The sequence below is a fragment of the Thunnus maccoyii genome, chromosome 21 (genome assembly GCF_910596095.1).
Source record: "Thunnus maccoyii chromosome 21, fThuMac1.1, whole genome shotgun sequence".
Classification (NCBI taxonomy): Eukaryota; Metazoa; Chordata; class Actinopteri; order Scombriformes; family Scombridae; genus Thunnus; species Thunnus maccoyii.
In genome coordinates this window covers 21,928,402-21,955,417 of record NC_056553.1, presented here as the reverse complement: position 1 = coordinate 21,955,417, position 27,016 = coordinate 21,928,402, and the positions used below count along the sequence as shown (strand labels likewise).

General features: G+C 41.5%; 1 long non-coding RNA gene across 2 annotated transcripts in view; it reads left to right on the top strand.

Annotated features, from left to right (window-relative positions):
* Positions 1-17,907, top strand: part of LOC121888012 — a 34,508-nt gene extending 16,601 nt beyond the window's left edge. Inside the window, exons 1-2 of one of the 2 annotated variants that reach the window (XR_006093112.1) lie at positions 13,324-14,242; positions 14,959-17,907. This is a non-coding gene — a long non-coding RNA (uncharacterized LOC121888012). Of the gene's footprint in view, positions 1-13,323; positions 14,243-14,958 lie in introns of those variants that run through there. The other variant, XR_006093111.1, reaches the window with a different exon arrangement.
* The last annotated feature ends 9,109 nt before the right edge of the window (positions 17,908-27,016 follow it).

The window sequence follows — 27,016 nt, the reverse complement described above, 5'->3', positions numbered from 1 at the left end:
TTTAGGGTATAAACTCTACTTTTGATGGGTTGCGTTTAACTGAAAGTGAATTGATACTAAAATATCGAGGTAAGAAAAATACAAATCTCTACACAAGCTATTCTCTCATGCCTCTAGCTCCTGGGGGTTGTTGAACTCGCAGTGTTCTATTAGTGGTAAGGCATCCATCATGTATTCTCAAATTCCTACCTGTGATTAAACACCAGAAACAGTCTTCCAGGGTGGGAGTTAATAGGCAGTTTCTGCACACAAAGGTCAAGTTATTAACATGTAGAGAAAAGGTAGATGACAATCTCTCCGAGTCTGTCTCTTTGGAGCGGGACAGGACATGTTGAGGAGGCGTCGTGATGTGGTTAATGGCAGCCATTAGTTTCGCTGGCACTCAGAGAGCAGCGTATTAAAAGTGATATGTGCTAATTCCCCAGAGTCAGGGCCAGTTTAATTAAGAATACTGTTCAGGGAGGAAGTCACACTGAGGTGGAAAATAGGATTATAATACTAAAGAAGGCAAAAAAAAAAAAAAAAAATCGCAGTGTAGGCAAATGTCAAGGATTAGGGTAAAAAACACAGTGAGTGTTTTGGGGACATAACTTTCCCACACGAGCATGCACACACACCCAAAATGCTCACACACTTCTTTTCTCAGTCTGTCGTAGGAGTTATTATTAAACATTTTTCACAACCGCCGCGTTCCCACACAAAGGCCGGTTTGTCCGAGTCATGTTTGCTCAGTTTATTAAAATAGCCGCTGCACTAAAGTGATCAAACCCCTCCTTTCGCCCTCTAAATCTAAGTAGTCACTCTAAAAATATTTAATATGCACCATCAGCGCAAAGCCAACACGCTGCCTCTCAGCCTCCCTCACTGCCTGCACTTTAAAACAACACACACAGACGTTGTGGAATGCGACCATATCTCCCCGATAAATCCAGGCTTTTGATTTCCCGCGATGCCTCTTGTGGAAAAATGCCTTCTCTGCATGGAATGTCTCTCAGCGTTTGCCTCACTCATATGTGACCGATATTGCTTTTAAAAAAAAAAAAAAAACCTGAATACAGACATTGTTTGGCGGAGAGAGAGTGAGAGAGGGAAAAAGGGGCCAATAATGTTGGTGTTGTGTTGGCCCAGGCCTCCCTTTTGCCATGTGAGGCTTTATCTTCTTCCCTCATCAGGCAAAGTCTGCTCTGGGTTATTATTGCTGACCTCTGGGTCCTTTAGCTAGTGGAAAAAAGCTTTTAACCCGTCTATAATTTCCAGATTGTGTACATCAAGCTTGAACTGTGTACATATACTAGTTTATCCTGGATTTAAGTTATGGTCATTACTTGCAAGGGACCTGACCAGTTTTTGACATTGCAACTTTTCTTATAAACGCTTTGTAAATACTTCTACTGCAGGAGGCTTTACATTACAGAGTGATTAATCCCATGGTTTCCGTATGACCAAAATAAAAGCCCACCTCTCGGCCCCTGCGTGGAGAAATAAGCGAAAACATCCGTGTTCTGCTCGACCCGAAAACAAACCCGACATTCATAATATCCACAAAATAAATGACCCGCTCCCTCTGAACTCCGGGGGAGCCGTGTACAGTGTAACATAATCTGCATTCAAAGTGTCGCTCACACAGGCCTTTGCTCTGTCCCTCAGCGGTGCCCTCCTGCTTGACTCCAAAAAATGACACACACTCAGAGTAGCACTGTCATCCCCTTGTCCTGTTCTCACCCCCAACCCCAACCCTTAACCCCCCACCCCCTACACCGCCACCCAGCCCCGCCTGGCCTTTCATCTAAAGAAAGTGCCCATTGTGTGTGCAGTTTGTTGTAAAAGAGGGGTGTAGCTGTGCCCGGTTGGCGGGTGCCGAGTTTCCGTCTCGGAAGAGAGGACATCACTGCCTTGTTGTGATTTCAAGCGCTTTGGTTCAGTACTCAAAGGATGTCCTTTCTAAGTTATCTCTGAGAGGATTGTGCTGTAGAGAGAAATGGAAAGCACTCTGCTGGCCAAAAATGAACAGACAAATCTTCTCTACTGAGACTTTTCCTAGTTTGGCATGTACCAGGTCTACACTGGTACGTACTGCTTCAAGGAAATAGCCACAGCCTCGCACTCCCTGACATGGCCTTATATATTACCACACTAACTGCCAACAATTGAAATGGAAGCACAACAAGCTTAAACTGTATTACAAACTCACTATTTGTTTGCAGTATATATTTTTTTTATTATTTTATATTTCATCAAAACTGTAGATACTACAAGCAATGCAGCCCACACATTTTATCTTTCCCCCCAAGCCCAGGCCAAAAACAAACACCAGCAAAAAGCAAAAACAGTGCTGCAGTTATATACAATGATATATATATATATTATTGTTATTATACATCATTTTTCCAGGGGAAGAAAATAATAATAAATAAAAATAATAATAATATTTGATCAAGAAATAAATCAAAAGTTGGAGCAGTCCTATCTTTCCAACACAACAAAATACTTTTTTTTTTTGCAAAATATGTAATGGTGATAAGTAGTCTTCTGTGTGACAATGTTGTTTTTTAAAGGAATATTTCAACATTATAGGAAATATGCTTATTTGCCTTCTTGTCTAGAGTTAGACGAGAAGATCGATACCACTGTGATGCCTGTACGGTAAATATAAAGCTAGCAGCCGGTTGGCTTAAAGCCTGGAAACAGGGGAAACAGCTAGCCTGGCTCTGTATCACAATAACAACCAACTACATACCAGCACCTTTAATGCTCACTAATTAACATGCTATACCTCATTTGTTTAATCTGTACAAAACCCAAAGTGTAAAAATGAAAAAAATTGTGGAAAGAAAGAATTAGTCTGGCACATAAACCCCTGCAACTTATTGTTTTTACACTTTGGTTTTTGTACATATTAAACAAATGACGTGCTAATTAGTGAGCTTTAGAGATGTTGGTAGGAGGATTTTGTAACCATTGGACACAGCTGTTGCTAGAATGTTGCTTTTACATCCACTGAATATCGGCACATCATGCACTCATTTGGCGTAAATGGTGCACAAAATTTAAAAATCCAGAAGAAAACAAAAGAAAATAAAGTGTGATATAATTTAGAGGTCCAACCTGCAACATATCAAGCAAATATAACTGAACCTCCCTGCACTATTCCAAGATAGACCGTTTGTTTTTGTTTACACACCGGGATTTTTACTTGTAAACCCTTTTACAAGAATATTAAGAGCACCTCCTTACAAGAGCTGATACTTCACAGCATGAGCCTCACTTTTATTTTTCCCCTTTTTCCTTTCCCTGTGGAAAATCCTCTTCAGCAGGGCGCACAAAGCCTGTCTTCACTGTGAAGGGGAAGGAAGCTGCGGGAGACTGGAATACCAAAACTCTCCACGTCAGAGATTCAGAATGGAAAGTCATTAGAATTGCCACAGAGGCGCTGGCATAATATTCACAGTGTGTGTGAACACGCTGGTGCCCAGGCACTTACTGTAGGAAACACTGCCTGTAGCATCTTGGCCCTGAACGGGATGGATCTGGTCCCATCAGGGTCCCATTGGGCCACGTGCTGTCAGGTGATGTTGTCATGGTGACAGCTTGCCAGGCTTCCATGACCCCAGCACCACTGCTACATCAACCCTTTCCATGGCGCCTTCAGGTAGAGAACTAGCATGTCCATTGACAGTGATCCCTATTTCAAGTAGCGCTCTATGTTTCGTTTTTTTTTTATCATCACTTCTGAGCATAGTTGAGTATTCATTCTGACATATTCCAATCTGGGATGCCATCTTTCCCCCTTTCCTCGCTCTATATTTTCTTCCTGGTGGTCTCGGCCTAGAGAGGACCACTGCAGGAGAGAGATGAGTTTCTCTTTGAAGTTTAGAGCCTCTGAAAGGAGGCCCGACCCAGCCTGAGTGACAGAGCCCGCCTGCCTGGCAGACATCAAATAGACAGGTCGCCCAGTTCCGACAGCAACTTTTCAAGCCCTCTCCCCCCTCTCTGTTTCTGTACCTCTCAACTCACCCATCCACATCAAACTTGAACTTTTTTTTTTGAGCTTGTAATTAAAACCAGGCAAGCTGCAACAGAGGTGAGTTGTTTGGGCTACAGACGTGCTGCTGGGGTCAAAGGCCATGTCGGGTTTGAACCTCCTTTTGTGGGAAGGGACTGGCCCCAGATGTACCAGGGCACAGGCTTCATGTAAGATGAAAAGATGAGAGAGAGAGAGGGAAGGAGAGAGAGAGAGGAGGGGTGGAGGGGATGTCGAGCCCAATTCATGTTGTGCACAGTCTAGTAATAGGATAGGAAATTTAAAAAGCTTAAGACCTTTTTTTAACTTGAATTCTTAAGAAACCCAGAGTGTTGTTCAACTTACCAGCAAAGGTTTTCTGTGATCTTAGCGGCACATATTTAACACTCAAAGATCTTTGGCAATGACTCATGTAAAAGCCTAAATAACAGTGATGTCGGCGTGGGAAGTTACAGGGTACAAATCAGCTAAACAGTCATGTCACTGACATTTCTAGATGGGAAAACTAACATTACTGGAAAAAGAAAACACACTCATCCTCAAACTGAACCTTTCAGGAAATTTTATTAGGAGTTTCTTAAGAGACTCCATATTGCACCATGCATCCTCATGTCCTTCAAGTACTAGTGAGTAAACATAACTAAACTGTCCTTGGGTCTTTGTTTGTTCGACTCATTAAAACATGACGTTTATTAGCTCGGTGTTCCTTTTCATTGGGGCTTTTAGGTCCATTAGTCTCTTAAGTTGCTCCTTTATATGTCTGAGAGTGTTTATCTAACCATGTAGACTAGGGTGGATTGAAGGAAGGGCTGGGAGAGGGGGCAGATGAAACACAGCATGCCAAAACTAGTCACTCAGCGGTCTATCAGTGACAAGCCATCCAGTCTGAAATGTCAAAGTAAGCCTTTTGGCTGTGACACACCCTCCACCCTCCACCCCTTTCATCAGCTCCAATCTCTACAAACACTGGCTGGTTACGTTCACTAGTCCTCTAATTGCTAATTTGCCTAATGGATGTGAACTTAAGTGTCTGTGGTTTTCAGGGCCGGGGGGGGGGGGCAAGAGCATCAAGGGGTGGAGGTCACACTAGAGACCCCCCTCAGGGGAATTTCTGCTCCGTCTGAGCACTTTACAGGATTATTTAGGTTAACTTTCATCTCAGTTGCTGGGGCTAGGAGCTCGCAGAGTGCTCTGACCTTCTGACCTCTGCCTCTGTTCCTCTCTCTCTTTGGAAGGAAAATTCCAAGATGTGAAGTGTCTCTCCTAACTATGGTCTCATAAGTATCATTCTGGCTAAGCTCAGCACCAGGTTTACCCCATAGCCAAAAGACAGGGTGTCATTACAGGAATAAGAACCCACAAGGTCAAGTTTGCACAATGGCCTTTTTCAGGGAGGTCAAGAGGAGCTTCTCTGCTGAGCTGGAGGAGTGTCACTAGCAGGGTGCTAGCGTCAATCATTTTTGCTATTTAATGTTTTCCATCACTTACATGTACAGAAAGGTTTTACATGTCCTCATGCAGACAGTGTGTTGAATATGGAAAGCAACAAAGAATTCTCGATAAAGATTTGGTAACTAGATTAGTCTGAATGTTAATGCATTAATATGTAGTTGTTTCAAGTCAGGATTACCTTGGCATGAACACATGACATACATGCAATGGTACAATGAATCATAAGTAGCCAATTTACACAGTTCAGTGCGATAAATGCTATCTAAGTGTTCATTGAAGCATACTTTTGTATAAAATGTTTCCTGATGCCTATGGAGACGCATAGTCACCTAATGACCTGGGTAAATGTTGGAGATCGGCATGCAGCCCCTCCACCCCCACCCCCCCACTGCTTACGTCCTTATGAAAGAATGTAATTGTATTTTGGCTGGGCCTTTCAACATGAGTATCAGATATTGAATTGGTGTGGGAAGATGAGGGGTGGTGGGAGGGTCCTAGAGGGCCAAGCCAAGGGGGGCACTAATGCAATGGAGCCAGACTGGACAGGTCAGCGCTTCCTCGTCCGGGCTTAAGGTGCCTTTAGACTGTACAACAACAACGATTATGTAAGTTTATTGCATGTCCCACTGTGCGAGATGGGTCTAATAAAATCTTGGTCACAATCTGTGTCAGACTGTACAATATCAGTTTGAGGCTGTCAGATTGTGCGATAAATGTGTGGTGAATCATAGCACTATGATGTAAATACAAATATATTTTAAAAATGCATCATGCAAATCACACAGACGTCTTATTCGTTTTGCATCCATTTTGGTTTGTGTGTCCTATGGATGTATTCATGAAAACATGTGTGTATTTCCCCTAAACTTTATTCAAAAATGGCAGCTATGAAAAAAGAGAATTTTACCACAGGTTTTCTTTGGTGACCAAAGCTCAAAATTGATTAAAAGTGCACGTGTTTCACAATGAGATCAAGGACCACCGTTTGGGATTGATGACCAAGACGGACAGACAGCAGACAGCCCAAAATCGCACTATGTAAAGGGACCTTTTATGGGAAGCTGAAGATAGGAACTTGGTACAGCTTGTGTGGACATCTTGCATACACAGCCGAAGATTGTACACCACATGCTAACTGCGATACATCCACCTATGTAGATGCCCAATGAAGCATAGACGCAAGCAATGTGTGCTTTCACTGTCAACGTCCATATCCGTTTCGGAGTCTATCAGGGCCTTATAAACTCAACCATTTTCAATTGCGCTGACCAACCATAGGGGTCAATCATTAAAAACTTACATTGTGTGGACAGACTTTGCTCAGTTTCTCAGAACTTTATTTAATATTCTAATGGAGGTCTTAAAGTTTCCAGAGATACCATATACTGTATGTCACACAGACATTTTGGGTGAATCCATATAGCAATGCATAAGACATCCAGAATATTAACAGCCAGCTAACCAAAAACCAAAAATGCATGCTAACCTGATGATAGAGATGATAGTTTTGCCATTACATCTCTGATTAAGACCAGTGGTTGGGGTGAATTTTGGGCCATTATGTAGAGTTGATAGCCAGAAGATAAAGTGTACACCTGGGGAATGCACTGTATAGTTGCTATATAGTCACTGTGCAGATTTTCTCTGATCAGTATCAAAAACCAACAAACCTCGACCCAGTGTGGCTTTTATTTTCCAAATACTGCACCCACCATTAGTAGAATAGGAAAATAATCATCCATATGTAGGTATTTCATGGTAAATGAAATACTGAGAGAGGGCCCCTCTTGCCAGCACACAACTGTGAGTTGGAGTCAGGCTTGGCCCTGTTGCCAGGATACCAGGGTGACCCCCTGTGGGCGGTAGTGTTCGTTGGCCAGTCTGTGGTTGGGAGAAAGAGAAAGGGGAGGCAGAGCACGAGTGCTGATCAAAGTTTAGCCAGTGCCCTGCTGCTCTCCAAATAAATCCCCCCACCGCTGGGCTCTCAGTGCCAGCCTTGTTTCAATAAGTCTCCCTTATTGTACACACAGCCAGGGGTCTTTGAGCCGAGCCATTCACTGTGAGCTTCCCAGAGGATTACATATCTAAATATACGGTGTGAGAAGAGCCACTGCCGCGTGTGTGTGTGTGTGTGTGTTTGTACATGTGTGAGAGGTGTTTAGTGATTCTGTTAAATTAACCAGAGTTGAAGAGGATCAGTATGTTGAAGGGCCCAACTCACACTGGCTGCTCTTGCATTAGTGGGAATTTACCAGTGATCCTACAGTGCGCCTACTGTGCATGAATCCAACCATAGTGTTTTCAGAAAACTACAAATGTTTCACTGTAAGATAAAGTTGTCCACCTTCTCCTTCTGTATTTAAGAAATATATATTTTGGGAACACCCACGACATTTTGGGAAATATCTTGTTTGCTGTCTTACCAAGAATGAGATGAGAAGACTGATGTTAATTTCATGTCTGTTCAGTAGACACATTGGTCCAGGAAATATTTTGCAAAAAACACATCCTCCAACAGCATCATTGAAATGTTTTTCATAAAAAACTTTTTTTAATAGAAGTGTAACAAAGTATATATAGTGTATAGTATATATAGTAAATAGTAACTATAGGCTGTTTACAATTTTGTTCTTGAAAATACTTGGTAAATGCACTCCGACGACACATATAAGCATTTTATGATCTGACACCCCTATCAGCAGGACAACATCATTTGTCTGTCCCTTGCAAAACTGTTACAAATCCTTTTGAAATATAAATATGTTTTATGATGTGACAACACTGCGGTTAAGGTTCAACCGGTTTTAGTCACAAAAAGATCATAGTTTGGTTTAAAGTAAGTACTTCTTAAGTTAAGAAGTTCCTCTTAAGTTAAGTTAAGCTTAACACATCCCAGAGAGCTACCTGTCTGCTGAACACGCAGCAATGGAATCAATATCAATCTTCTCATTGGACTACTTGTAAGAATTCAAACCAGCTTTTCCCCTAAATTCCACTAAGTATCCTCAAGTGTCTTGAGCAACTGGTGGCTCTAGATAGGAAACTCAGTTTAGTTACCCCCACCCCCCCACCCCTCAGTAGATGAGGTATTTTGTTGATACCACAGCAACCCTCGACGGGTGTGGAGGAGATGGAGGGGGTTGACTTCTGGGGTTTCTAAATGGCAGACACCACTGTAGATTTGGGTCCAGACTAATAGGCGGTTGGGGTTCCCACTGTCAAGCCTGATGGAAGCCAAACGCTGCAATGAGTAATTTCATAAATATAGTGGCAGGTGGGACTTGTTGGACATGCCTACTCTCTCCTTTACAAATGGTGGGTAATGTTCCTGACCTCCTCACCCCACTGGGGGCCTCGGCAGCTGGGGCGCCTCAACCTATGCAACCCATACCGTTGACTCCCTTGTGTGTGTACTGTGTGTTTGTGTGTGTACATGAATGTGCGTTTGTGCCTGTCTGTGTATATGTACAGCCACATGGCCACCTGAGTTTTCCTTTATCCTGGCCCATTTTTCAGCTGCGCCACACACAGTCTCCCATACGAACAGTTGCACAGCTACCTCACATTCACAAGAAACTCCCAACCCTGGCAGTGGCTCCATGCTATTATTCCCCATCTACCATTAGAAACAAATTTGCCTTGTCCAGTACATCCCCAGTTTCCACAAACTCTTCATGGTGACACTCTGTCACCACTGTGCCTCTGCAGTAGAGGGGATAAATCACACTACTACTTGGTATAAACATGTCAGCATGAAGGCTGGAGGTGGGGTGAGGAAATCCAGGGCTACTGAGGTTTGTGAGGAGGGTCATCAAGCATAGGGGGTCAGAGACACAAATCTGGCACAAGTGCCGTAAATCAAACCATACTAAGGAAGACAAGATGGATCTCCAAACTAGTGGCGTGAAGCGGCCATATCGGGAGCATAAAGGTGACACAGCCTGAGACAGTGTGGAATGTGTGGTCCTTGACCATCAGTAGAGGAGATATGAGTCTGAGTGCCGCTGATATAGTAACGTCATGTCTTAGAGGCGGCGAGCAGAGAGGAAAGGCAGGAGGTCAGGCGTCGTGGTGGGGTGGTACAGTGTGGGATACCGTCATGTCTGCAGCTGCTGTGTGGTGAAGGAGATGAAGAAAGATGTAAAGAAAGAGTGGTAAGGGAACAAAAATACCACACATATAAAAGAGGTAGTGGTGAACAAGACAGACAGCAATGGGGAGACAACAGAAAAAGAAAGAAAGCAAGTGAAGTAAATGGCCAATGCATGCCTCATGCTGAGAGAGACAGAGGGACGGAGTGTCTCCCATATCCTCAGGCCACAGGGGTCAGCTTATTAAAGCAAGTGTCCCCCACTGAAGACATTAGTGCTCTTTGATGAGGCCGAAGGCTCCACATCAGCCACAAGGTCGCAGATAAACTCCCAATCTCTGCCTGCTAAAAGCCTCTCTTGTCTGGGTCAGGGAGCGCGGAGCTGCAGGGGAGGCTGAGGATGGCAAGGATCCGGCTGTGAGAGGAGAGAGAGCTTCAGGGGTTTAAACAGTGCTGAGAGGGAGGCCCTGCTCATCCTGCTACCTCAGGGTGCAATGATCTAATGCTGAGTCCACAGTGTGGTGCTGTGGTAGACAAGAAACAATGTGCATTGTTTTCAGTGTTAAAAAAGCATTTTAACACTGCATAAGTAAAAGTAGCAATACTAAAATGTACAAACTGTAAACTCAACAAATGCTGGTGTTGCCTACCGTTAGCATGCAGAGCTTGTTGACAGATGTAGAGCCTTCCCAACTTTTACATTCATCTTTGTTGGTAAAGATGTTGAAAGGTCTTGGAAAAAACTGATGTGCGTACATATGTTTGCACTTCCTGTTTCCCCTTTCAACAAAGATGTGAATACACAAGGGCTTTCCTCTTCTCACAGAGCAGTTAGGACTCCGGGAGAAAAGTATGTGCAGCCAATTTTTGGTTTGGCTGAGCAATTCCTATTCCCCCCTCGGCTTCCTATTCATTCTCAGTGGGAATAATACTTAATGATTTTGCAAAATACACCAGACATCATGAAATTAAATTAGATATTGAAACTGAAGGCACAGTTGTTTTTTATCAATGTACATACTAAAAATGAAAAGGCTCCAGTGTGTAGTAAAGACCCTTAAAACCCAATTTGCTTCTTAATAATCTTCCTACACAAGATCTTACATGAACACATTATTATCTGTAAAAACTAGTTTATTCTCATGATGCTTATTTTGATTTATTTATTTCTGCAGCAGTCTGAACTGAACAATATAAAAATCACAACCTGAATCTGATGGCAGTTATTTGGTTGTTTGCTTCTGTTGCCATGTAGACACCACTCAAACCACACCCACACAATCTAAACTCTATACTTATTTATAACAGATTTTTAAAAAATAATTTTAGGTTTGTTTGTTACTTATTTAGTCACATTTAATGTTATAGAGAAACAAAGCTAGGCAGCTAACATATAGTGAGTTTACCAGAGCTTTTTTGCAGAAAAAAGCTGCGTGCTGTAGCTGGAAACAGGTTTTCAAGTCTGGAAAGGAGTTAGAGGGGCGGAAATACAAAACAATGAGCTAAAAGAAGCTAAAAAAAACTAAGTAGAGCTAATGAGAACTGCAGAGTCGGGTGTAAATTCTGTGTGGGTTCATCTCTATGATTGATCCCTTACATTTGATAGATACTCACTTGATTTATTGTTAAAGATCCCCTCCAGACATGTCTTTGAGTAATTGTTTGAATAATAATTTGTGTCTAATATGTTTTTTCCACAAAAAAGTCCAATTAGATAGTTAGAAATTCTTAAAATGACATCTGTTCCTTCTCCCTCATTAAAATCCAGAGTCTATGAATATGCAAATATTTTCATTTTCAGTTTAACTGCTGGACAAAATATGTCTCTTTCTTCACTGAAAATTTTGACTGGAGGTGGACTTAAATACAAAAATATTGATTAGTGCAGCTTTAAGGGAAGAGCCCATCAGTTACTGTGTTTCTGCTCAGGGAACAAACTGATCATCACACATGATGCAACAAATGTTGTTTCTATGCAAGATGTATGCTATTTCCACAAAGTCAAGGTCTAGTAAATACAGTGTATACTAAATAATAATAATGCATTTCATTTCTACTGCCCTTTTCATTCATAGTGAAACTCAAAGTGCTACAGTATTAATAAGAGTTAAGATGAAAAAAACTTTTAGGCCTCATAAAAGAATCTAGGGTCTGTGCTGCCATCAGATGGTTAGGAAGGCTGTTCTACAAGCCCAGTATAGCAGAACAGAGGGGTCCATGGTGCAGAGCTTGGTACCTGGGGCCCAGAGGAGCAAGCTGCTGGCAGATCTGAGGGTGCAGGTGAAGGTTTGTGGTATGATCAGTTCCTGTACGTAGGGAGGTGGATGTCCGTTGATGGATTTGTATGTGAGCAGCAGGACTTTGTAGTCAATCCTGAAGGAGACAGGGAGCCGGTGCAATGAAAACAGAATTGGTGTTATATGTTTGTGTTTTCGCACTCTCTTCAGGATCCTGGCAGTGCTGTTCTCAATGTACTAAAGCTTCTGGATGCTCCTGCCAGGGATCCCAGTGAAGAGCGAATTGTAGTCCAGTAGTCCAGTCTTGAGGAGATTAAGGCATGGACAAGTTTCTCTGCATCTGACAGGGTTAGAGAGGGGCAGAGTTTAGAGATGTTTTTGAGATGGTAGAAAAAGGTTTTACATAGATATCTTAGGATAGTGTGATCCACAGGCCATTCACAACCCCGAGTAGAACTGTTTCAGTGCTGTGTGCTGAAGGAAACCTGGCTGAAATTTTTTCAAATAGGTTGTTGTGTTTAAGGTGGTCCTGAAGCTCAGAAGCACCCACCTTCTCCAACACGTTGGACAGGAAAGGTAAGTTGGAGACAGGTCTGTAGCTGGCAAAAACTTCTGGGTCCAGGTTGGATTCTTGAGGAGGGGACAGATGACTGCAACCTTGAGGGCAGATGGAACACTACCAGTTTGTCATCTTCCTGAGGATTTCCTCAATGTGACTCTGCCTGACGCCAGTAAAATGGAGTAGAGACAGCAAGTTCCCAGACAGAGGGTCAATGACAGGAGGAGGCAGAGGGGAAGAGCTGGACATCAGAGACTGGATGTTGTTGACCTTGGCTCTGAAAAAGTCAATGAAGCTGTTAAATTGCTCCTCTGTAGCCTCAATTGGGGAAGATGATTGTGGCTTCAGGACATAATTTATGGTGGAAAAAATATACTTAGGGTTGCCAGGATTGTTATTAATTAGGTTGGAGTAGAACTGTGGGCAAAGCATCATGAGGGATTTTGAATAAGTCCTTTGATGTTCATGGAAGGCCAGTTTGTGGACAGCGAGACCAGAGCGTCTGAAACATCATTCCAGGACACATCCAGCTGTTTTTATTTTCCGCAGGTCGTGAGTGAACCAGGGAGCAGAGCATGGAAAATGCTTTTCCAGTTCTGAAAAAGCATTTGATGCTTAGGTTTAGTAGGGGCTGACACAAATATGAAATCCATTGAGTCCACCTTGTGGTCGGACACACCCAGATCATAGACTTGTAGGTTATTGATGGGGGTGGAGTCAGTGATGACCAGGTCAAGTGTGTGCCCCCTGTTGTGAGTAGAGACATCAACATGCTGCTTCAGGCCAAGACACTCATTCAGACTCAGGAACTCCACTGCAAAATGACATGGAAGAGTTGTCAACATGTATATTTATGTCACCAACAATGACAATGTTGGTTGACGTGGAGTAGAGTGAGGTGTGGAGGTCATGTATCTCAGGGAGGAAAGATGAGTTTGGTATGGGGGGGGGGGGGGGGGGTGTAGATGAGAAGCACTGTCATGGAGTATGGAGGTGTACATTTTAGAGCAAGGCATTCAATAGAAGAAAGATCAGGCATTGGCAGGGGAGACAGTTTCAGTTCAGCCCTGTGTATGATTGCTAAACCACCACTAAAGCCAGAGCTGCGGGCTTTTTCCATGTAACTATAGCCAGGAGGACATGCCTCATTAAGCACAGAGCAGTCCTTTGGTTTATACTAGGTTTCAGTTAGGCACATGAAATCCAGCCCATTGTCCAAGATGTGGTCATGCATGAGGAGGGATTTATCGGTGAGAGATTGTGTATTAAATAGTTCCATGGTGGCAGGAGACAGAGCTGAGGATGGAAGTCTCTGCAAACTCTGCAGTACACTGTGATCCACTCCATATTTTGCATCTTGCCCGGTATAGGTAGTCTCACAATGTTTCCAACGTTGACACTCAAGTTTGTTTTGCTTCCGTATTCCACATTTACACCATGGCGCAAGCCTCTATGGATGAGGTCTGGACAAGGCTTGATGCATGAGCCTCTATAGATGAGGTCTGTTTCTTAAAATCCCAAACTCTTGACAGTGGGTTAAAAAAAACCCCTTGTCAGGTGTAATTAAGAAGCTGCGTAAACCCCGTAGCTGTGTGGCGGTGTCATAATTAAAGCAGTTGCGTCATTTGGGCAGAGTGGCAGTGTTGGTAACAACCACAGTCACAGTCATACAGTGGAGATCATTACAGCAAACATGAGGGGAGCTCCAGTTGAAGAAAAATCCCAGTCACGAGAGTCCATTAGTGACAGTGCAGCTGTGGGTGATTTCCGTGCTGATAGAGAGTACAGGGGAGCCAGACAGGGCTTTGTGGCACACCTGAGTTGGCAGGCCGGATGAAGAGACAGCTGCTGTCCTCTGGAGAAAAGGGATCTTAAAAGAACAGGTAGGAAGCACTTTATACTGAATAATCCAAAAATCCATAAAGCCCAGTAGAAAAGGTAAGAAGCACTTCATATTGAATAATCCAAAATCTGTAAATCCCAGTAGAGAAGATAAACAGTACTTTACTTGAGATAATCCAAAGTCCACCAGTTCGACAGAATGTATTCCAGCTCAGGGAGCGATCAAAACACGCAGACAGAAAACGGAAAAACATAAAAAGCTTGAGCAAAATGCAGGAAGGCCACGTTAATAACATGAGCAGTGAAGTTCACTTTCAACTGGCTATTTAGCAAAGAGCAGCGGCAGCCAGTATGCACCAGTGATCCCTCGTAATGCAGAGTAGCCTCTCTCCCACCACCAAATAAACAAACAAACAAACAAACAAACAAAAATCTAATGACTGGTCTACTTGTGTATGCATTGTGTGTGTGTTTTTACAGCATCTGTGTCTTCTTATGTTCCTCCAGGCATGTCCTTTGTGAGCATGCATAATGCTTGTTTGCCTCTCTCTGACCCACAAATTGTCATTGACTTTGCATAGTCAAATACTCAGAGGCTCTCTTACTGTTTGTTTGTCAGTGCGTCTGTCTCTTTTCGACAAGCTGTCTCCCAAGGACCTGCTGATGTGTCTGGGAAAAACATAAACACAGTCCCATGCAGTCAGCATCACTAATCACTGATGTCATTGTTGTTACTGTCTGGCTTCGTCTCCTACAGCTTGGGGAGTGGACAACCGTCTGGTCACTTTGGACATGAAAGACTTGGTCATCTCTGAGGTTACAAAGACAACAGTTCAGCCCGCCAAAGGCTGAGGTCATGGTTTGGAGAAGAAGATCTTAACACACACACGTGGGGTTGATTTTTTGCCCTCTAACGAAACAACAAAAGATTTTGCTGACAAAACTCATCCAGCTCTGACAGATATTTGTTCAACAAAACATGTTTAATTCTTGCTCTGTTGCCTTCTACTGAAAGTGGTCCTAGCACACGTGTCATCATTTGACAGTTCATGTGCTGGCCAAATAAACCTGCTCACCCTAAAATCATAAGGATACAAATTATCTTACTGGTGAAAGGATAATCACAACCAGACTCAAGGTTTCCTCTACTCACACAAGGAAAGCTTTCCTAATCTGACATGCAGTTCATGTCTCTGTCCTGACGGTGGCGGTCATGAGTGGATGCTGTATCACTGAGCCAGTGAGAAAAGAAAGGGGCTTTCTCAGCCTTCATATCAGTTGTGGAGAATGTGTACAAAATAAAGCGCCAGCAGCTTTGCAGTTTGATTTGACAGGCCAGACATCTCTTTGGCTGACTGCTGCTGCTCCTATCAGATTTTCTTTGGAGGGGCTGAGAGCTTGTACTAAAGTCTATTCTTGTTCTGTGTTCATGTAACTGAAATAAATGGCTTGTAATTGCTTCATTTCTACATTAATTCCCCTCTAAACTGTCAATCATGCACAAACTGGCATGGAGGAAAATTTATCTTCTCAGTAGATGCTGGGAATGTAAACAGAAGTGAAAAACAAGTTACAGCACAATTCTTCCAATCAGGTCCATATCTCCCACTTCCTGCCTGAGCTTGGAGGCTAATCGATCAAAGGCAGGCTAATCCTCACTCCATGTCCCCTCTCAGCCAGTGTGAAGCAGCCAGCGCTCAGGGGGTTTATCAAGGAAGAGATGACCTCTGACTCCTAACTGACTGCAGGTCCTGAGACAGGAAGAGGTCAGGAGGTCGTAACAGAAACTCATTCACACCTCACACTGCTGCGCCACAGGGGGAGGCGGTCTCCTGCCGGGTGTCTGTGAGCCTCCGGTAGCTAAACAGCCTCTGTATGTGAAAGCAGACAGAGTCCGGGCCACGGTATCATAGCAGATATCAAGTTTGTCAGGAGTCTAGACAGTGAAGTATGTACCTCAGAGAACTCGATCTACCTTGATGTGTTATCTAGCAATGTTAATGTGTGTTGTGAATGCTGTGTGGACAATAGAAAAATAAAAAATAAAGTAGCAGTGTGATAGCAGTTTTTATCAAAGGACTTCAAAGCTAAACAATGCAACTTGCGAGGCGTAGAAAGAGTAGATATATATTTCACAGAGTGGTGGAAAGAGGCATTTAAAAGAATAAGCAATACAACTTCCTGTACCCGCTTTCGGCCTCCTACTGTTCAAGATTATACATTTGATACATCTTACAACATCAAAACTGGCTAAAATGTACTCATATATTTATCTTACAACTTCAGGCATACAGTATGTTTTCATTTTGTCCGCAAGTGAAGAAATATCGGTACTACTTTTTTAAAACCTTTGTCTAACTTCCGTGGGATTTTTCTAAAGCCTTGTCCACTAATTGCAACTTTTGGTGCTCCACAAAATCTGTTGAATTTCACCATAAAACAAAGACACTTAGTAGCTTTTTCATCACTTATAGCACAATGTAGAATTTTACTCTGTTGGAAATCCTCTCCCACTTTTTTTTGACAACCTTTCCTAACTTTTACAACTTGCAAACCCAACCTTCCAGCTAAAATGGCTCTATGCCTTTTGAACTACATTTTTAAAGATTTGCTTACATTGTGAAAGAGAGCACTTCCTCTGTTGTAGTTATAGATAGGAAGGGCTGCAATTGATTATTGTTTTCATTACTGTTTGTTCTCTCTCCTACAGTCCAGGACATTAAGATATTCAGATCACGGTCATATGGGTCAGGGATGGGAAGCTTGTCCTTACACTTTGGAGGAAAACTAAGGAGTATCTGACCTTTTTTGCTTTTTCTTGAGGAATGGCATAAACAATTGATTAACAGAACAGCATCTCATTGATTTTCTGTCAAATGGTTAATACTAAACAACTCATTTTTCAGTAAAAGTTGCAATCTGATTTTTGTTCCCAAAAACATCCACATGTAATTACAGTACTGACTTCAAAAGCTAATCCCACTCTTTCAGAATTGTGTATTTCAGGACCCTTCTCACGACAACAAGGTGAGTGAGGCGCATCGACCTGCCTATGCACCACAAACCGTTGGTGCATAAAGAGATGTATTATCGAGGCAGTACACTGCATGACTTTGAAAGGAAAGGGTAAAGGTATCAGTTGAAAAGTGCGATCAAACTTTGTCATCCGGCCAAGGCCTACGCTTCTTTGTGTGCTACAGTATCAAAGCGACATGGTGTAGGATCATCAGAGAGCATCGGCTTTGATCTGTTGACGGCTTGGTGTCTGCGGAACTCAGCGGCTGCGACCTTTCATCTGGCCCAGAACCTGGGATTCACTCTGGCTTCAGTAATAAGATGATTAACAATAATAACCCCCCGAGAGAATGAGAGAGAGGGAGGGGAGAGAGAGAGAGAGAAAAAAAAGACACAGACAAGCTTCTGAGTGAAGAGTGCTTTGAGCTGCTGTGTTTTCTGTTCTGCAGTCTCCTTTTCAGCTTCTCTTCTTCTCTCTACTTACTCACTCACCCCTTCATCCCACTTAAAATTCTCTCTCTGCATTTCATCCTAACGTGACAGTTTGTGTGACATGATCTACAAACATCATCCCTCCCTAACACAAGAGACAACACAATGGCTGGTACGTGTCCTCCACAAGTCAGGAGTGCTACTTCACCACAATACGTTGTTATATCTGTAATATACGCAATAAACCACCACCATCTCACCCACGTTTGCATGAAATTTGTAAATGAAAATGATATGAACGACCTTTCTAAGTATCGATCGCTTTCTCTGCCAAGAAGATGAGAAGATTGATACCACTTTAGCATAGCATAAGGTCGGGAATTTTTTCTGCTGTTGGTGCGGCAGAAGACATTGTTTTGTGGGGCCTTTATAATTCAGTGTTTAAAATAAAAATCAAGGAAATAATTAATTTTCATTTGGTCACTATAATCGTCTGGGAGGTAGAGACACGCATCTCTAGAACTGTCAAAAAAGAAACTTTTCAAAAAGTTAACATTTGAGAAAATAAACTCTCCTGACTTGAAAAACCATACTAAGTGTAATGGCATGTGATGAAAGTTTGGTAAGATCTTGACTGATAAGTTGATTTATTCTTTGAATGTCATCTGCAAACAGATCTTAGATGTACAAACGTATCGGACATCCTGTTTATTTTAACTGTCTGCGCTATAGTTTGAGGCTTCAACGGGGATCAAGATCGGCTGAAAAACAGGAGCCATGAAGGAGGGAAGTGTTTGCTTTTTTTGGACGCTGTACAAACACATTAGGACACCATTAGAGCGAGCCTTGTTGGAAAGAAACAAAGACAAAGATGTGTGAAGTGTTTCCTTTATGTGCCGCTCGGCATGTTGTTCATTAATAGCAGAGGACATGAGGAAGCAATGGAGGCAGACGCTGCACCGGGTTGAAACTGGGCCACGGACTGTTCTCTTTCACTGTGTCACCTTTGCATTCGGACACACAGCGGCGCATAGCGCACTGCGGCTAGCTTATTACAGTCTGTGTGCCTGTGCTTGTGTTACATACTTATTTACTGCTGGGCTGCGAGGAATGAAAAGAGACCTTCATTTTGGATCTAACCTCGCTTGACCACACACCACAAGAAATGTGGGTAAATATATATCCATAAGAGTTCCTACCCTTCAGTCTGCTGGCCCCGGGGACTTAATGAAATAGATGCTGGAGGCCCCCCTCTACAATCAGCAGACTGAGGCTCAGGGCTCAAATTATAATCAGCCTCAGTTTACACTTTGTTTGTTGTGGGGCAATTAGGCCGTCCGAGCTCAGACAATGCGGTTATACTTTCCTGCAGCAAATGGCTTGCATCCTGTGCCTGAACACTGCCAAGAAAACCCTCAAATAACAACGGAGAGAGGGAGAGAGATGTGGCTTCTGTGGGTCTTGCCTAAGAGCAGGCCTCAACCTGGCAGCATGTTTGTCAGCAGAGAGAATCAGATATGGCCTCATTTCCCTGGAAACCACCTCCAGCCACCCTCTCCTCACACGACTTCAAACTTTTTCTCTCCCCAACCCCCCAAATTTCTTTTATAAAAAAAAAAAAAAAAATCCCTCTTCTCTTTCACTCGAGGTCTCGCTTGACTTATGCAAATTATTAGTCTGCATTTTCCATTTTTCCGAGCCTGTCTGATTTCCGATTTGGAGATTACAAGCAAAGGAAGAGAAGGCTCAAGTGTAATGAGCTGTCAGATTAATGCAAAAATGAAACTCAACAGGAGAAATGAACATCCATATTCAAGGACTCTGTCTTTCATTTTTCTTGTCTTTCTTTCAACATGCATCGTGTCATCCTGGTCTGGAATTTATGGGATGTTTTCTCTCTTTGCTCTTCTAATCTTGTGAGTCTCATACGGCACTGATTTACTATCTCCATGATACAGCAACTTGGCAGATGCTCAAGTCCCCTGATTGTATCTGGTACGACGCACACCAGCACACAATATTTGTCAAAACATTTGGCCTTCACGCATTCTTTTCTCCTTCTCTCCCCGTCATCCTCCTCACATCAACCCCCCACCCCCACCCCCACCACCACCACTATACCACCACCTTCTTTCCTTCCATTCCTTCCTCTTCCCTGGATCCTCTGAGGATCCTGTCAGACCAACGTGACACTCATGGTGACAGACAGAAACATTTTTATCAACAAGATCCCACAGCCTGATGTCTGTGAATGTAGATAAAAATAAAAACTGAACAAATATGTCTAATCCTGTCGCGGACGTGATCGCATGTTCAAGAAACCAACATATTCCAAGAAAAAAAGGAGGAAGAGAATTCTAGAGATATCTATGTATGTCAGAGGTGCTGTCACGCTATGGCCGGGCTCAACTTCTCCTCACAAACACAAAAGGATTAGTCAAAGTCGCTTGAATTCTTACAGGATTAAAACATGCGCTGGTATTTCAGTTGTGCTGGCTACTTGGCAGACTATTTAAGCTACTGATTAGGTAATGTGAACATAGTGGGAGGCCTTGTTGGACATGAAGGATTTGTTTGTGAGTGCGATGTCTGTAGAAAGTTAAAAGGATATGGCTACAGCATGGCGTCTATTGACCTTACACTTGACAAAATCAAAAAAGACTCTCAGACAGTCAAATTCCGTGTCCTTATTTACTAAATGAATGCAAGCTTGAACTCCCAAACGTGTCTTCTGTTTAACCAGTATTCCAAGTTAAGCAGCAGAAAACACTTTTGTGCTCCATTTCTTTCCAGATATGCACAACATGCATCAAAACAACCCAGTTTCAGCTCTTATTTAGCGGCTCTTCATGCAAATCAGATGAACTGTGATCAATTACATATTTAGTCTTTGTAAACACCCTAATAAACTGAAAAAATGCAGTAATGCAGAGTTTTGAACCCCTGATGGTAATTTGTAATGGCTTACAAATATTCCCCTAAAAGTCCACACCCATGCTATCAGCTCTTTGAGGCTGTGCTTGGGTACTTTGAGCTAAATGCTAATGTCAGTATGCTAACATCCTCCCAATTACAATTCTAACATGCTGATGTCAAGCAGGTACAATGTTTACCATCTTAGTTTTTTGCTCGTTATTGTGTGAACATTTGCAATTAAGCACTAAACACAAAATGCATGGGAATGTTATCAATATTAAAAGCATTTAGTCATAAACTAAAGTATTATAAAAATTCTAATTTTGACCTGATGATGGCTCTAGATGACAAGTGAAGGGATCACCAAAGTTATTACAATTCATCTTGTGGATCCAAGATGGCAGTTCATTCAATAGTTGTTGAGACAATTAATTGAAAACCATAAATGTCATAGTGACACTAGAGGGAAAAAGTGGTGAAATCAAACTGACATTGCTATTCCTAAACCACGTCACTAGCATGGCAAAAAAATCTGTGAATAAGGTCTTAATTTTCCTGGCAACAGATTTTAATGACAACCTTGTCCACACTTCTGTATCCGCTGTACATAATTAAATGATAATAGCAAAAGCCACAAAAGGCCAAAATGAAACTTTTGGCTGTTGTCTGGCTAATGTCCTTGTAGCAATCAGAGGCAAAAACAGCGGTCAACAAATTATACAGAGACTCACTCACCCTCTCTCTCTTTCTTACCAGCCGTCATGCAGGTCAACAGTACTTATATTAGCTATACGAATATCACGGCCCATTTCACTAGGCTTTCACAGAGATTGTACCATAACAAATAAACAATAAAAATAACCAAAATATAAACTATCACAAAAGTACCTATTTACAATTCATTCTAAATTCACAATAAATCAATTCATGGCTCCTACAGTTATTTTTAGTACTTGGAGCAAGTAGCTCATGAAAAATAAGTACAGAAAAATACGACATTTTTTAAATGTGTCAGATGTATTAATCAGAATTTCTTATCTTCAGCTGCTCATTTAATGTTCAGCTTTCATCTGTGGGTTTTTACAAATAGTTACACTCAAAACTGTAGTCTATTTGCCTTCTTAGCCAATAAAAGTACTGATCTCCTCATATCTTTGAGTTTTTGTTATTTTTTAATTTGGATTACAAATGTTGAGCAAATGGATTCAATAAAAGTTTGAAAACCAGATTTGGATTTGATAAAAATCAAAAACTTGTCAGTCTTGACATGTTGTTTTGTTCTTTAAATAGTTACTTAGTCCCGCTTGAACTTTTCTGTTAGAAGTCAATCATTACTTGTCAATCATGGTATGCTTGTAGTCAAAGCTGTTCCATAGGGAGTTGACTGGCCCCTCACTGGCCTTGAACTACTTTAGATGTCCTGGCAACCGTGTGGAATTATCTGATCATTTACGTCACTACCTGTGGCCAAGGTAAGCTCCCCTGTCTAAACTCTAATGCCCACTGTAGGATATTCAGCAGTGGAACTTAGGACTTGTTGGTCTTGACTAAGGACTTCACAGGCAATACTTGAGACTTACTTGTGACTTACAAAACAATGACTGTAGTCCACCTCTGGACTGAAGGGCTTGTAAGAATTTTCCTGCCTTTATTTGGATTGACGAGGAGCTACACACCAGTAAGGTGCCATCTTGGGTGTTCCCTGCTCCCTGAAGTCTGTGGTGGCTGGGTGGGGACCCACTGCAGGACACTTGCTACAGGACACTAGGTCTATGCTGTTCCCCTCATACTGGCGTTAATCAAACCCACATGGAGATAATTTGGGGCCACGTTTTCTCTTTTATACACACACACAAAGCGTAAAGATTCACATACTGCTCAGCCAGGCAACTCAAGGTCGCCTCACATAAGGAAACAGACCATACCACTGTAATTGCACAGGGGTAGTTTTGCAAACCTATACATTTATAACATGTAAATCCAAACACGCTGGTTTTGATGAAAATGGTTGCCTCTGGAGAAATGCATGCGTGTGCCTTTTGCTAAGAAAAAGTATGTCTATACAATAACAAGCAGTGAAACAGGATACAGTGCTGTGAGGCCACCGGTCCCCACTAGGAAGAGAGTTGATTTATTAAAGAGGGGCAAGTGACTAAGTTGTGGAAAATACATTTTTTCTGCCTTGTTTGCTGGACAAAGAGTCACTGTGCCATGAGAAGTGTTTTTGCTGCGAGCTTGGAGAAGTGGTGCTCTAATAAAGCTCTCATGGCAGACAGCTATTTGATTTAATTACATGAAAAATCCATTTCTCAGTCGTCCAACTCTCAATGTCCATTCATAAAAATAATTCTGTGGATCGCTGGGCTCATTCATTTTATTCATGAAGATAAATAGTCCTGCCTGGAAATGGTTCCACTGTGTTTGTGTGTGTGTGTGTGTGTGTGTGTGTGTGTGTGTGTGTGTGTGTGTGTGTGTGTGTGTGAGAGAGAGAGAGAGACCTTTTGCATCTATTAAGAGAGTTGCTCATGTGCTTGAACACATGACAAACATTCTTACAAAAGGTCAAACTTACATGATGGGTTCAGATAAGATTTTTTCTTTTTTTCATTCTGGTTTTTCCCCTCGAAATCCTGCTCACACAGTGTCAGACATGAAAGTGATGTATTTACATCATCATTTCTTTCTCAAGTCATACACAACACAGTTACTGGAGTATGCTATCAATCATCATTTTCTCCATCTGTGTAACAATAACAAGCTAACACCAGCATTCTCAATATCCCCCTGATTCTAGTTTTTCCAGCATTTGGCATAAACCTCTCCCTCTCCTCCAGCCCAGATCCCACAGTCTCATTAAAGAGGCAGGGGCCAGAATCTCCCATTATCCCAGTCCCTTCTTATTACCCAGCCCATTATTCCCACTGCGAAGACAAAGTGAGACAGGAAATGAAATAAATGCAGTGCAGCGGTCTAAAATGAATGGCTTCTGATTGAGGCCACCGCTTCTCGTTGTTTATGGCGCCCGTCCACTTACTTGTCTTTTCCATCACTCGGATGCTGTGTCAGCGCTGAGTGGACTCAGTCACGCAGTGTGTTCACAGCAGTTAAAATGGAAACAAGCACTCAGGGTAGTCTGCTGCAAACAAATACTTACATGAGGTGAATGTACTCATCTTCATTTCATGCAGAATCTTCACTCTGAAATAATCCCCATTTAGTTTCACTCCTAACAAGATAAATTTACTGCCTACATAAAGATATTCTTAAATAAAAGGGAAGAAAGAATGAAAAAGGAAATACTGGACAATATGCTTGAGAAACAAAAAAAATAATAATAATGATATTCCTTGAAGTTAAGTGTTAAGTGCAAAGCAGCTAATTTTTCTTATTGATTAGGGGATTTTTTAATTTTTTTATTTTTTATTTATCTTTTTTGTAGTCTGGAAGATCTCTTAATATCAGACTTGTCATGACTCCAGCCAGCAGCCATTACTAACTGCCAAGTGACTTGGACAGCCAGTAGATCAGAGAGATTATCTTTGGCCTCTGAGGGGAGAACACAGCATGAACCTACATGAGACCTTTATTTAATAACATTTTACAGTTAGAGGTTTTACATTACAAGATTACTTAACACACGAGGGGGTTTTCACTGCAGAATATCATACAGTAGAGACAGAAGCAGCGGAGTTAAGACAGGGGAGCTTTCCTTGGCTACAGGTGGTGAAACACATAATCAGACAATTCTCATGGATGCCAGGATATCTTAAGTGTTTCAACCAATATTGTCCAAGTTGAAGGCCAGTGAAGGACCAGTCAACACTCTGTGATTGAGTTCTCACAGAGAGTTAAAGTGAGACTATGTAACTTTTTAAAGAAGAAAAAAACACAATCCTCTTCTCACAAATGAAAACTTTAACTCATAACAACATTACTTGGTCTGGTATGACCAGTAGCTTATGGTGGCTAATGTTAGCAAACTTTAGCTACATATTTGAGTGTGATTGACATTACTTAGTCAGTTTGCTAGCTTTATAACTCTTCTCTACCTGTGCCTCTTCTTCTGTTAAACTATATTTTAGCATTTGCCATTTTCAAAAATTACATAGTCTCAGTTAAAATCTATCTCAAAGTATGTAAAGATAGCAAATATGAATTATATATGAATTTTCAGGAAATGTTTATATACGATGCATAATACTGAGCTTTAATTGTATAGCACTTCTCGTAAAGGAATAGTTTGACAGAAGATTGATACCATTTTCATGTTTGTACATTAAATATGATCATATGAATATGAAGTTACAGCCAGTAGCTGGTTGGCACATTAGCTAGTTTGGCATAAAGACTGGTAAGAGGCTCTGTCTGAAGGTAACAAAATGTGTCTACCAGTACCTTTAAATCTCATTAATAAATATGTTAACCATCCAAACAAGATACAAGTTAATATTGTTAGTAAGCTAAGATAACTAGCTGCAAGCAGTAGCTTCATATTTAGTTCACATACAGTAAATAACAAAACTGAGTACACCCATGTGCAATATCACTAAAATGTTAAATGATTAAACACTGTATCATCTTACAATAATTGTAGTATTAGGGCAGAATGTAGAGTATTTGATTTTATTTATAATTAAAAACAGGTCAGATAGATTACATTGAAAATTCAGGCCTCAAAGTCCAACCTCAATGAAACAAAAGTGAGTACACCTGTGACTTCCAATTAAGACTAACTGCCTGAACAAGGTTATAAAAGAACCCGTGAACACCACAACTTTCTCAATTTTGGTGTGAGTAAAGTCTAATGCAACATGGCTCCACATGGTTAGGAATTGCCTGAACAAGTAAGGAATCAGATTGTGAGACTTCATAAAGATGGGAGAGGGTACAGGAGGACCCATACTACCAATAACAGAAGGTGCAGTGGATGTCCTCGAAAAATGATGGCACACACAATTCACTATTTATACAATCCTGCATTGAAAAACAGACGAGCAAGTGCTTCTGACTTGGCACAAGGATTATCTGTGGAACAGTGTGAAAGACATTGCAAGAAGTAAACCTCTATGGACGACTTCCAAGAAGAAAACCATTGCTCACAAATCGGCATAAAACTGCAAGATTAAACTTTGCCAAAAAACATGAAAAGAAGCCCGATGAATATTGGCAGCACATTCTTTGGTCAGATTAAACCACAGTAAATTTGTTTGAATCAGATGGGGTCCAGTATGTTTGGCGTGGACCTGGCCAGGACTACCACAGTGACTATATAGTGCCGACTGTGAAACATGGAGGTGGGAGTGTGCTGATATGGGGCTGCATGAATGCGAAAGGTGTAGGGGAGATGACATTTACAGATGGGACTATGAATGCAAGTTTGTTTACCCAAATACTGAATGAAAAGATGACTCCCAGTCTCAAGAAGGTTGGCAGGAGAGGAATTTTCCAACATGACAATGATCCAAAACACACTGCAAAAATCAAATAAGATTTTTTAAAGAAGAAAAAAGTGAAAACTATGACCTGGCCAAGTATGTCCCCTGGCTTGAATCCAATAGAAAACCTTTAGAGTATTTTAAAGAGGAAGGTAAAGCAACATCTGTGAAGAATTACAACATATTTCAAAGATTTAGACTGGTATCATCCATAACTAGGAGGATCAAATCTGTCATAAAAATAAAGGTGGGCATACAAAATATTAAATACTAAAAGAATGGAGTCTCACTAATGAAGGCTGTGCTAACTTTTGTTGCAGTTTGTTCTTAAAATGGACCTTTCATTATAGTTTAATTAGTCAAACATTCTGTTTTTTTATGAATTGGCTTAATTCTTCTTGGGGTTTGTCTAAAAACAAATAAAATTGTATTAAATCTACAGGATTTGTAAGTACTTAACATTTTAATGATATTGAAAGGTATGACATATGTATTCAGGCACTGTATCTTGAAATGCTGAAAGCTTTGCTGGAATTGAAACTTCTGAGAGTCTTAATGGTGATCATCTGCACAACATGAGTTTGTTTGCACAAAGATTCTGCAGTAGGGTTAACTTTAGAGTGTAGAAATGCTACTGCTACAAAAATCATTTATTTGTATAAGCAGCAACTAGCTAATTTTTCAACAAACTCCAGCCATTTTGTCTTTATTGCATTAGGATTTTGCTGGTGCTGCTAATCAAATATGAGAGGACCATTCCGAGGAAACAGTTTAATTGACAGAGAAAATACTGTCATATCATGTGCTTAGCTGTGCAAATGGACAGTTATGCCTGTTATGACAGTATAAGTACTGTAAAATAGTGTTAGAATGCATGTGATAGAAATGATTGTATATTTGAAGAGTTTTCTGCAGCAGATGAATTGAAACTAAGAGAGAAACACTATAGTTACAGTAGTGTGTATGCATCAGTGTTAAGCCTCTTTCACACATACAGTAGTTCCCGCTAAATTGCTG